The following is a 13,129-nucleotide window of genomic DNA, read 5'->3' on the forward strand; positions in this document are numbered from 1 at the left end:
GGCTCCTCAAGTGCAGTGGTGAAGGTTGTCAGTGGAACGGGAGACTTAGTAACCACAGAGTGCTTTTGGAGGACATGCTGCAGTTAGAAACAAATGTTTTTGAATGATCATCAATAAATGTTGAGAGAGGGAAAAAGAAAGTGCCACACCACAAGCTGAACTATTTTCCACTCCAAGTCCTATTTGCTTCACTTTTTTCCTGTCTCTAATCCAAGCCATCATTAGTAATGCCTCCCTCTTCCAAAGAACTGTCACATAAATCCCATTTTTATGCTTGTCGAAGAGCAGTCACGGCTTGCCTGTCCTGCCCACCGTTGCTTTGTGCAGGTTTGGAGTTGTTGCCTTACCCCCAGCGCTTCTGGGAGGAAGCACAGAGGCGAGACCTCTGTGGATGTGGAAATGGGCTCACTTTGCTGGTCTAGGAGTGGGGACTGGGGCTGCAGAGCCTGTGGGCTGGGATGCAAGCGCTGATGCCAGAAGCACAGTTGTCAGCAGCGGGTTGTTGTGTTTCACTGCGAAGGCCAAGCAAGGAGGACTCAGGGGACATCACTCTGTTTCTGGCCTCGTCTGCCCCTTGGTTTCCAGAGCTATGGAGTGAAAGTGGACTCATGCACACAGACTTGGGAGGGAGACAAAAAACCCCACTGCAACATGCTTTCATATCAGTAAATGTAAAATAATATGGAAAAGGTTAGAGTTAAATTTACACCTGTTTTGGAGAGCGGGGACCTTCAGGCATCACAGCACCCCTCGGGGAGCAATACTAAAAAATGAATTAGTAACCTCATTTCCCAGCAATTACTCGCTTTGACTTTGGGGGAATTTCAGTTCAAGGCCTTTGCAGTGGTGTTACAATGCCTAATTATATGACTTGAGGTGCAGTTAGATAGATGCAAATCGTCTGGGTACACTATCTCTCCATTTAATCAGGGATTTGTTTGCCATTTGGGTACAGAAAATACTTTGCTTAAAAATGAGTCGAATGAATGAACTTCCAGTAAGAGCATCAGTGGCAAATAATGAAACGTAGCTGATTTGCTACTAGTTGAGAGCATCCAAGAGCTCCCTGGTGTAGTTCACTTACTCAGAGCTTTACATGGTACAGAGCCAGCTAAACCCAGACATGAGCCCTCACGCTCTCTCTTTATGGCATTTCCCATTAATCTTTAACTTTGTTAAAAACCCCAAAGCCAGCTCCTTTATTTGCTGGGTGTTCCCCTTAATTTGAATCCTACTTTTCATTTTTGGGGAGATCTCTCTTTGCCGTTAAAGTCCTACATTGCACTGGTATTTTTTTCTGAAAATGAAGTGTAAGACTTCTGCAGTGAGCTCAGGGATTTTTTGGTCAGGGAAAGCCAGCAACCTGATGTGGGGTGATGTAAAGAGACTTGTCAGCAGGTGAGGCTGCGTATGTGCGTGCACGTGGGTGTCTGGGGCAGACCCGTGGGCACCACACCCCCATGAGCAACTTGAATAAAAGCCCATGGAAAATGGTAAAAAATCTTCTGTATGTGAGGGACTAAACTATATGGGCACTTGATCACCAGTTTGTCATTACTCTTTCCTTGTCCTTGCCTGAGGTTGCACGTAGAGGCTGAATTGCTGCCTGCTCTGGTTGCACGGTGTCCGGCATGCTGAGGTCATAATGACTGACAAGGGCTCCAAAGTACTACTGCACTGAGGAGAATAAATACCAGTTACTGCTTTGACAGCCAAAGAAAAAGCAACAAGCTTCCTTCCTCTGCACAGTAACCTGTGGTTTCTTCACCCAGGGAAGGGAGGGATGTGTGTACCTGCTGCACAGGACAGTTCTCAAAGCCCTGGCTGAGCCAACATGGCACCTCCCCCATGCAGGAGGTCATTCTCTGCCATGTGTATGACAGCCTTTCTCTAGGGTTTGCCACCTTGTAATATAAACTCTCTGAACTTAAGCATCATCACAACACATTTTATAAATATATATATATATATCATACTTCCATGCTAGCTGTAAAAATAAAAATGAAAACTCATACCACAGAACAAACCACATCAATCCCGGCACTCCTCCTATGGTTCTGCCCCTCACACAGACCTTGGTGAGGGAATATTTACTGTGGAGGAACATCCTGTCCCTGACCTGCCATAGCCAGCTCCTTCTGGGCTGTCTGCTTCTCACCCTGCAGGCTTTCTGAGCATCTGTTCTGATGAACAGACACTGCAACTGGAACACAATTTGAGTTTGTCTGTAGAGGACACCACCAGTCAATCAAGTCTGCATTCTTTCTTTCTTTCTATAGGATGAATTTAAAACAAGACAAAACCACCTCCTCTTGTTGTGTCCTTAGGGTTAAAATACAAGATCCAGACAGGTTCCTAGTGCCAGAACTTCTTAGTGGTTTAGGCACCAACTTGGCACTTGGAGATGCCACCACTGTGTGTTGCCACTTCTTTTGGAGGTACCATGTAATGTTACTTTCAATAACAGTGTTTTGGATTTGGGTAGGTACCTCCCAGACTTTACAAGGTAACTAGGCAGGTTAAGCACCTCTCATTCTTCTCTGCAAGTGGTTCAACAGCTCAGCTGGTACACAAAATAACTAAATCTTCCTAAATACCCACTTCTCTGACTAAATTAATTCCTAAATGTCTACTCAGGTATCTTCTGTGCCTCTCCTGTGCGCTAACCCTCCTCAGGTAATACTTTGCCTTCTCACATGGAGGTTGTCAGGATACATTCATTAACATGGTGCTTATGTACTGTGGGAATGGGGGATAAACCAGTTTTTCAGATGGGACAGCCAAGAGGAAACTTTTATCTATCAAAATGCACTGAAAGATCCTTGATGCTGGAGGAGGTCTTCTTTTCTCCACTGTTTACAAAATCCTCTGTGCTCCCTGATGTTCATAGCTGGTGTGCATGAGGCAGGGGCTGGGAAGGGGCAACAAAGGACATCAGGAAGTAGCAGCAGACAGACATTACCTGTCCCTGCTATGGAATGATGGAGTGGCCTTGCTGAAAGCTGAGACTGAAAGCAGGAGGTAGACAAAGGTAATGGGTAGGAAGAGATGAGTGAGGGGTAAATCAAAGCTTGGGGCACCATTGGTGCTGCAGATCAGCAGTAACTTGGCAGCACGTGCTGGGAGCAGGGTTGGGCTCAGCACAGCACTGACATGCTGCAGAAATGTTGGTTTAGTTTTGGGTCTGGTGGGGGGTTTTTTTGTGTATCATGTTACTTTAGCAAAAGCGACACCGAGTATGAACCACACCTTCAGGGTCTTGGAGAGCAGTTCAGCAGTATCTTCACTTGGCTCCATTCTGCTGCGTCCATGGAAGCAGCTACATGCTCCCCTTTGGCATCCTCAGGCAGCTGCCCCATGGCTCCAGCTGGCAGGGGTGCAGTTTGGGGGATTTCTGGAGTCTCTGGTTGCCACATGAAGTATGTTTTCCTCCTAGCTCTTGGAGACCAAACAGTACCATGATGAGAAAATAGGTAGAGATGTACAATTTTTTTAATTATTCTTTTTCTTTTTGCCTTTATTCTTTCATTTCCCTTGGAGAAACATTACACCTCTAGTTAATCTGTGGGTGAATCTTCATCCAGCCTGTGCCCTGATAGAATCCAGCCCACGTTCTATATACATCTTGTGAGCACGTCCTTAGCACTCGCAGCTATTGAATGACAAGCAGGCAACAGGAGTGAAATGGCCTGTTTGCCTATTGATGTTCCTGCCACTGAAAGGACGGCAGTTCCCACAGGTGGAGTCACAGTTGCGAAACAGAGGTGCCAACAGTGCTGATCTCAGATACCAGGCTTGACTTCTGTTTCCTATCTGTTTTCAGCCAGCGGTTTAACGTTACTGGGGTGCACAGAGGAGACAATGTCGTGTGTGGTGCCTAAATGTATATGTATGCATTTTGAAATTTTGTTCTTATTTGCTAATTCCCACCACTTCCTTGCCTATGATGTGTTGACAGTGAGGTGGGTTGAGAACTGAGGTTGAGCTGAGCTCAGAGGGTGGTGGTCAGTGGAGCAGAATCTGACTGGAGACCTGTTACTAGCGGTGTTCCCCAGGGCTCGGTGTTGGGTCCAGTCCTGTTTAACATCTTTATTGACGACCTTGATGAGGGTATAGCATCCACCCTCAGCAAGTGCCGATGATACAAAGCTGGGAGGAGTGGCTGACACGCAGGAACACTGCGCTGCCATCCAGCGAGACCTGGACAGGCTGGAGAGCTGGGCAGGGAGAAACCAGATGAGGTTTAATAAAAGCAAGTGTAGAGTCTTGCACCTGGGAAGGAATAACTGCTTGTATCAGTACAGGCTAGGGGATGACCTGCTGGAGAAGAGCTCTGTGGAGAAGGACCTGGGGGTCCTGGTTGGTGACAGGTTGGCCATGAGCCAGCAGTGTGTCCTGGTGGCTAAGAGAGCCAATGGGATCCTGGGGTGCATCAGGAGGAGTGTGGTAAGCAGTTCAAAGGAGGTGATCCTCCCCCTCTACTCTGTCCTAGTCAGACCCCACCTGGAGTGCTGTGTCCAGTTCTGGGCTCTCTGGTATAAAAAAGACAGGGATCTCCTGGAAAGAATCCAGTGCAGGGCTACAAAGATGATGGATGATGGCTACAGTGATGCCTGGAGCATCTTCCCTACAAGGAAAGGCTGAATGAACTAGGACCATTCAGCCTTGAGAAAAGAAGTTTGAGAGGGAATCTGATCAATGTTTATAAATATATCAAGTGTAGGACACAGGGGGAATCAGCCAGCCCCTTTTCAGTGCTCTGTGGGGACAGGACAAGGGGCAATGGCTGCAAGTTGGAGCACAGGAAGTTCCGCACCAACATGTGGAAGAACCTTTCCACAGTGAGGGTGACAGAGCCCTGGGACAGGCTGCCCAGGGGGGTTGTGGAGTTTCCTTCTCTGGAGATATTCAAGACCTGCCTGGACGCCTATCTGAGTGATATGTCCTAGGGAACTGCTTTGGCAGGGGGGTTGGACCTGATGATCTCTGGAGGTCCCTTCCAACCCCTACACATTCTCTGTGATGCTGTGATTTCTTCTGTACCCTTTGAACAAAAAAACCCTTTCACTAGCAGAATAACTTAACCTGCTGCTAACATTCCTTTTTCAGATTGACAAAATGGAAATGATGGGTAATGATTCCACTTTTTTTCATGCACTCCTTTGTGGTTGCCTACAGACTAGTTAAAATCTAATTTCCTAAACATGTCTGTATTTCTGAGTTTAACTACTACTAAGACGCAAAACATTTTGCAAGTTACTAAGAAATAGGATGTTATTCCACTGATTTAGTTTTTGTATAGCACTGAAACAGGGTTTTCTTGAAGTATGCCCATCACTTATCTATTTAAGTGTTGCCATGCTGGAGGATATGAAATTGCATGTCTCAGCTTTCCAGGATTCAGCTGTGTTATGCTAACTTTTGAAGTATTTAAGGAAGATACCCAAATGAGGAACATATTACAAAAAACTAAACAAACTCCAACTCCTCAGGGACAAGGCATGAACTTAATGCAGACTTTTCTGGTGTCATCTGCTTTGTGACTCGTGACTTATGCTATTAGCAGAACATCGAATATTGATGGGGAGGGGGGAGGGAGGGGAGGACAGAGGTATGTGCACAAGGCATTCCTAAATGAAAAAGCAGATCAGGCATTTCCATGTGATTAATATGTAGGCTTTTTTTTCTTTTAAAGTCCCAAGTGATTTTAGCAGTTCAGGACTCAACATGCTTTTAGATAAGATTTTTGCTTCAATTCACTGCATTCTGGAGGTCTAGGAAGAGAGAGACTCCATTCTGGGAATCCAAACACGCAGTAGTATTTTAATGATTCCATATCTATCTTTTAAAAGATCTGCTTCTAATTAATTGAATTCAGGCTCTAATTCCCTGGGCAAAACTGGGCTGGAAAGAAGGAAATGCATGGAGAACATCTCCGTACAGGGCACTTCCTTCATCTAGGTATGAAATCAATTTGAACAACCGGTGGCATGAACATCAAATCTTGGTTCAAAGACATTTGCTGCCTCCTTGGAATCCCAGCCCCATCACTGCAAATCTTACAAGAAGCAGCTGAGGGAGCTGGGGTTGTTTAGTCTTGAGAAGAGGAAGCTGAGGGGAGACGTTATCACTGCCTACAGTTACCTGAAAGGAGGTGGTAGAGGGGTGGGCCATGGTCTCTTCAGCCAGGTGACAGGAAATAGGATGAGGGGAAATGGCAGGAAGCTGCACCAAGGCAGGTTCAGATTAGATGTTAGAAGAACGTTCTTCACTGGAAGAGTTGTCAGGGCCTGGAACAGGCTGCCCAGGATGGGGGTTGAGTCACCATCACTAGATGTGTTTAAAAGACGGATAGATGAGGTACTTAGGGATATGGTTTAGCATAGGACAGGAATGGTTGGACTCAGTGATCTTAAAGGTCTTTTCCAACCTTGTGATTCTGTGACTCTGTGATTTGGTTTTGGTAATTAAATCATTCCATAATGTCCCGGAAATTAATCTGCATTTGGGATAGGTGAAGGTAGAGGGGACTTTGAAAGAATCCAACCCAGATGCACCAACGCTGATCAGAGGTGAGGGCATGGTAGGCTGAGACCGTCGAAGAGGACTTCTTGTATCTCCCTATCAAATAATTTTCTAGACATGGTAATCAAAATGAAAAAAGAAGTAATTCCTGACCTCTAATTTTTCCTTCCCAACACGTTCCTCAGCCACATCAGATATCTGGTGGTGTACTTTTAGAGAGGGGCGAGAGAGGAGTTATTGCTTTAGCTGGGCTTTCACCTTCCTAAATGCCTTCTCCGGAAATGCAGCGCCAACTGCCCAAAGACTGTTGACTTGTGTTCACTCTCCTAACGTGGCATTTTCAGTCTCTTTTAGCCCCCTGATGTTTGAAGTGCTACTGGGTCCCAGAAAGGATGAGCCTGGCAACAGCCGTTTGGGCAAAACTAATCACAGTTTCCTTTCCCCCCCTGCTAATTATTAATGTGGTCATAGAAAGCAAAAACAAAAGCTGGCAGAGGCTTTTTTTTTGTCTCCATGTGTACGAAGAGTAACATGGCCAGAAGGCTAACAAAAAGAGACATTTCCTAAGAAAAAAATCAGTACTTAATTTTGGAGAAGTTCTTTAATAAGGGACAAAACCCCGAATTGTCCTGATTGGAGAAGAAAAAGTGCAAGGATTTTTAAGCAGCCCTAAAACACAAAGCTTATGAGGGTCTGAAACAAAACAAACTATAAATAATTAAATAAATAAAGACAGGTAGGGATGTGTTCCTCAGGTACATTTTTTGAAACCTCGTGTTTGCAATTAAATTGCAGCTATACTGCAGTTACAGAGATTTCCCCACTTATTTTATTCCAGCAGCTGTGCTCTTCAGGGATACTACCAGCTGATGCTTTATCCAGCTTGAGCCTATAGCTGTGTTTTTAAGTGTGTCCCTAGAGCTGTTGTTTTTCTTGAACTTCTCCTCATTGCAGAAGTTTTGGTGAAACTTCTGTGATTTTTTTTCATACTCCAAAATGCAGATATTTGAGTTTCAGTGAGATGTAGCAATCAAAATACTCATCACAGTTTATATGGTTTCATATATAATTATTTTAAAGAGCTGCTGTATACTAACTGTGCAGTAGCCAGGCCGCAGCCGCTGCCATAGGGTCAGCCCCTCAGCTGGTAATAGGGTATTAATGACAGGACCCAAAATACACAATTGCTGTGTAATTACAGTCCTTATGTTTTACAGATCCGCTTAGAGTTCTGTTGCACAGGTTGTGGTTAGGACTGAAAAGCAGAAAAGGCAGCTGAAAAATGAGACTATTTATTTTAATTTCCTTCCATTAAGATAATTTGCTCCCCCCCCCCCCCCATGTTTTCAGGCTTGAACCTTCAGAAATCTTACGACAGGCAGCAAAAGAGGAAAATTCAAATGATGTTCATGTCTCTGTTCTGTAGGGAAAAGGCTTCATTTTTAGGCAGCCAAACAGAAAAGAAACCCCAGGAGACGCTGCCTGATTAACAAGTCTGCAGGGGCTGGCAGGGAGCTCTGCAAGGTTGAAAGCAAACTTGGTGTAACGATTGGCACTTGTTCCACGTAGGAATAGTAAGTTCATTTTTGTGCGCTTCCTGATGCTTGCTCTGTGGTTGCGAGCTGATAGAAGGCAACGCTTCGACTTCCTGAATCCTCTAAATAAAGCATCCTTTTCACTTAGAGGTTTTCAAAGAAAGGCACATTGTACTTTCTGCTTTGGTCGGGTTTTCGTATTTGGCTCTTTGAATGAGCAACTTTGGTCGTTAAACAGTTGGAAACTTACTTCAAAAGGCTCGAATGTATCACAAGGAAAAATATCTTCACTTGAATGGCTTGGAGCTGCTCTCAGAACTTTATTTACATAGCTGTTGTATTGTGCCACAATTTGAAGGGCGTCCAGGCTTCCTCTTTAATCTAAACTCCTTTTGCTTAAATAATTAATTCACGAGTAACTTCAGTTTTCATTATTTCTAAGTCTGTTTTTTTTCAAGAGATTGCTGTAGCAAACCAGTGATTATTTAAATACTTGAATTAATACATATATTAGCTCTTACAAATTCAGATGTAGCAAACAGCAAGTCAGCCTGTCCTTGTCCATGTGTGCATGCTGTAATGCGCACGAGTGTGCCCAGATAGTGAGGATGCAAAGCTCCTGCCCACGTCCTGGTGAAACCTAGTGCACACCTGTGAGAGCTAAGGGCCACCTCAAATGTTGAGAAACCCTGTGTTTCACTCCAGTGAAAGTCCTTTTTAAAACTGGGTAGTATGGATTTAGCTGGAATTTCCCATTCCTGCCACGCCAGGTTGGATCAAGTGGGAGCACTGAATGCTCCATATTCTGGGTTTCTCATTCTCAAGCAAATAATGACGCTCATTCTGCATGATTCACTACACTTTGTTACGTTACTAAATCACATTTATCTCTGTCATGCCTCTTTTTCCCCAGGGTATTCTGGTTTGGGGTGTTTTGGGTTTTTTTTTTTTTAACCAGATGCTTAATATTTTGTATGGCACCAATACCAACATGTTGTTTAAAACAACAGCACTAAAGAGTTAACTCCCACGAGGAGGAGAAAAAAAGGCCAAATGAGTCCCCACAGGTAGCAGCTATCTATCAAGAAATCATCTAGTACTCTGACGTTTGCTATAGGCGAAATAAAACAAAGCACCACCAGCAATAAATCAATCCCTGTGTGCGGGTACTGTCAAAATAAGCTGTTCTGGCGTGCTCTGATCCAGCTTGTAGGCCAAGTAATGCCGTCTTTTCTACATCCCAGAGTTTTGAAATGCCATTGTGCTCAAGGAAGAGCTAGGCTGTCTCAAATATTAATATCCACAAGGTAATGGGTGTCTCCAGCTTGTGTGGGAAACTTTGCTAGGTGCCTTCAAAAGCCCGGCCTTCCTCAGGTAAGCTGTTAATTGTGCGTTGCTTGGGAAAAGTATATTAAAAGTATTCCAGCTACAGATGGGCTTTAAACTCAGAGTTGGATTTTGAATATCAAAATGTCTGGAATGGTCTGATGGCTTTTTTTGTTTTATTATTATTATTGTTTTTTGTGTCCCCATTAGAAAGTTGAGAAACAAATGCAAGGCTTTGGGTCCAAACTCTCACATACCCCCACAGCTTTAGCATGTGAGTACCCGCCTGGGTTTTGGCCTGGTCCCTTCTATACCTGCAGTATTAAAATAATTAAAAGCAGTCTTCTCTCTCCCCTGTCTCCCCTGCTATCCTGTCCTCTGCCTTCAAGAAAACAAACATCAGTGCTGCCTGTTGGGTAAGCCTCTATTTGGTCCACTTCGCTGTCACTGAAGTGGCCTATTTATCTGCAACTTCATACAAGAGGTAGGTTGTATAGGTGTGGGATTAAAGTAATTCCAATCTTCAAATCCATAAAAACCTCAACTCCTGTCAGGAGCCTCCCCTGCTTAGACAAGATGAGCATGAAATTCAGACATCTTCCTAAGACACAAGGGGTAGAAAAGGAGCAGGAATATAACGACATCGGCCTGTTTCCTTGGTGAGTTGAGTCTGAGGTCATTGTGTGGTTTTTTTTTAGCATTGAGCATCCACTTTAGATGTGACATGGTGTTTCTGTTGACCAACCTCTCTGTGGATAAACTACTTCTATGCTTCAGCACCAGAATGAGCATCAAAATATAGGATGCAGAGATCATGCTGAAATTTCCCTGTATTAAAATACTGCCAAATACTTTCATATAGAGACCTAATTTTAGAATACCACTGCAAACATTGCTAGAAATATTTTAATCTCTGAAAGTAAGTAATAGGCTAGAAATTAAAGTTGAGTAAGAAAGGCTTCTTTGCTTTTACAACGTACAGGGCAATCCGTGTGCTGGGGCAGCCTGTCAGCACTAGCTGATGATTTCTGCATCTGGGTCCCGTTTCATGGAGAAGCCTGTATTCCTCACCTTGGAACAAAAGATTACTGGAGATAACTGGTGGAAAACATATTCCAGTTATTGACTAAGCAGCCTCTCCTTCACCCTGCAGCTAACTGCAAGGTTAAAAACTGTAGTAAAAGTGTCCATATTTATCAACAAATTGGGTTTATTTCTTCCCCAGACAAAGCAATATTCCATTACCATCTCTGACCATGCTTTGTTTTTTTCTAGGTAGACTTGTTATGACAGAATCTCTTCCATTTTAATTAAATTTTTCCTGATACTATCTTCATAAAACTAGCACTCGGAGAGGCACAATCATTGTTTTTAATAGAAGAAGGTTAATACTTGTTAAAAATGCCAGAGGAGCATTCATCACTGCTTAAGGTTTTTTTTTATCTGCAAGGAGAAGATCAGCAAGGATTCCTCAGATCTGCTTTTCCAGTGTCATCTCCGTACCGATTTAAGACCCAGTCTACAGCAGTGCGTAAGTGCTTGCTTATTTTCAGCATACAGATAATTCAGTGATGTCAGTAAGATTGGGCTGTTTCAACAAGATGTTTAATAAAGTATTTGCTTAAATACTTGGATGCCTTCAGGATTTTACTTTCCCCTCACCCCCAAAATGCTGATTTCATGATATTCATTTCTATTTAATAGCCATAACTTCTCAGAACTGGATCAAGATTTCCAGCTAAATTCATATACATCACTAGAGAGCTGTGAGGAGGTACCAGCTTTCAGCCGCTGGTGGGCTCTAGCATGAGCCAAGATGAAGCAGCCTCGTGCCTTGATTTCCTTGGGAGGGAAGAGGAGCAGAGAACTGCAAATTGATGGGTTGAAGTTTTGCCACAGCAAGCAAGTGCTAAATGTTTACTAAAATGACCTGAATTAACCTTTTAGCTGCCTGCAGGCAGATCTATCAAGGGCATAGCAGTCCTGCTTCACTGCTGATAACCTACAGCCATGTCTTCCTAGGTATCAAAGGACACTTCAGAAGGTCCTAGTAAGCTGTGTTTAGGCAGCAGGAGTTGAACCTTCCCGGCTGTGAATGGTCCCAAAGGAGGATTTGCTCCCAGGCATACAAAGGACAGGCAAATTTGCTGCTTGGCTAAGTTTTTTAAGTCCATCCTCAGGAAAATTCCCACTGATCTAAGGCACGCCAGGATTTCTTGTGCTGCTGGGAAACCTGAAACCTCGCTAGCTAAAGTATCTTAATTAGGCCATTAAAGCCTGGTATAAAATGGCTCTGATAAACAGGGTCAGGAGGGCAAATAATATTGTCAATGCCTTGTAAAGCCTTTGCTGATCAGCCTTGGATTCAAACTGCCACAAACCAGGTTTTCACAAAATAAACCACCTGAGCTCTCTGCCTGGTGGCTCCTGGAGGGACCCTGGGTCAAGGCCTTGTGCCTCGTCGGTGCCTGGGCACGGTGCTCTAGCTTCTCACCCCCTTTGGTACCTTGTGCTTGCTCTGACTTTCTAATTCTAGTAAGCTTTAATTTAGTCCAACTTTGGGATTGAATATGCGTGTTTTGGGAAGTTTGAAACACCTCGTCTTTGGTTTTCCTGGGCAGGGGCTGGTTCCAGAACAAGGGCTCTGGCACCTCTTCTCTTCCTATTTCTTTCTGAGAAATGTTTTAATATTTGTGGTTACTCTGGAAAGCCAAATTGAAAGAATTTGGTACAGTGTCAGGTGTAGGGCCTGGGTACATACACACGTACATAAGCAGAATGCAAGCACAAATCTCCGGCAGCTTTGTAATCTGGTGGGTCCAAAGAAGAGACAAACGTGAAATATTCAGCATAAAAGAGCAAAAGAGGAAACTCTAGAATGGTGTGGCAGGATTTTCTGTATGTGTAGATAGTAAAACCTTTTTCCTTTGAGGATTCAGTATTTCTGATGTCGGGAATTTATGTTCAGAAGAAATAAGATAAGGCTTGAAGCTGTAGATGTGGGAAATGAAATGCAAGTATGAAACCCTCAGCCTATTACTTCCAGCACTCTGCACATTCCTGCAACCAGATTATATTCTTATTGTTTGAGAGCGAGTATTTGATCGGGCTGTTAGACCTGGGTGAGGTTGTTGGGTTTTTTTAATCCACGCAGTTTGTTGGGAAAATACAGTGGGCAAGCAGTACTACTGATGAATTCGCCTGTAATGAGGAGAGTTGTCTCGGGGAGGTCTAAGACGGATGAAAATTTGGAAGGAGTGGAAATGTTTTGATTCGTGTGAGCCTTTGTGGAAATCACATTTTTGTTTAAAGAATGTACAATGATTTTGAAGAAGAATCTCCCACTGGCAATAGCCTTTCCTTTGAACTAAGCGCGTCCATCCACAGCTGGACGGGTGTTTTTGTGGGCCTGTGCTGGGGCTGGTGTGGTGTACTGAAGGGACGGGGATCTGCCCAGACCCCTGTGAGCCCCTTTGGCTCTCTCTGAGGCCCTCTTCCAGGGTTCTGAGGGGGCTGGCAGCTCCTGCTCCAGTGAGTGCGGGTAGGATACCATCTCTCCCCTTTCCTTGGAGAAAAATCTTCCAGAGTGGCATTTTGAATTTGGTTGGTTTAGGGTTTTTTTTTTTTTTTAATTGTCAAATCGCTGGCACTTTTGCTGGGTTCGGGATTTTTTTGTTTGTTTTTTGGGTTTTTTTTTTTTTTTTAATGGAAATAGGTGGTGTGGGAATCCCTGCATAGGGTTT

The sequence above is a fragment of the Gallinula chloropus genome, assembly GCF_964237585.1.
Source record: "Gallinula chloropus genome assembly, chromosome: 1".
Taxonomy (NCBI): domain Eukaryota; kingdom Metazoa; phylum Chordata; class Aves; order Gruiformes; family Rallidae; genus Gallinula; species Gallinula chloropus.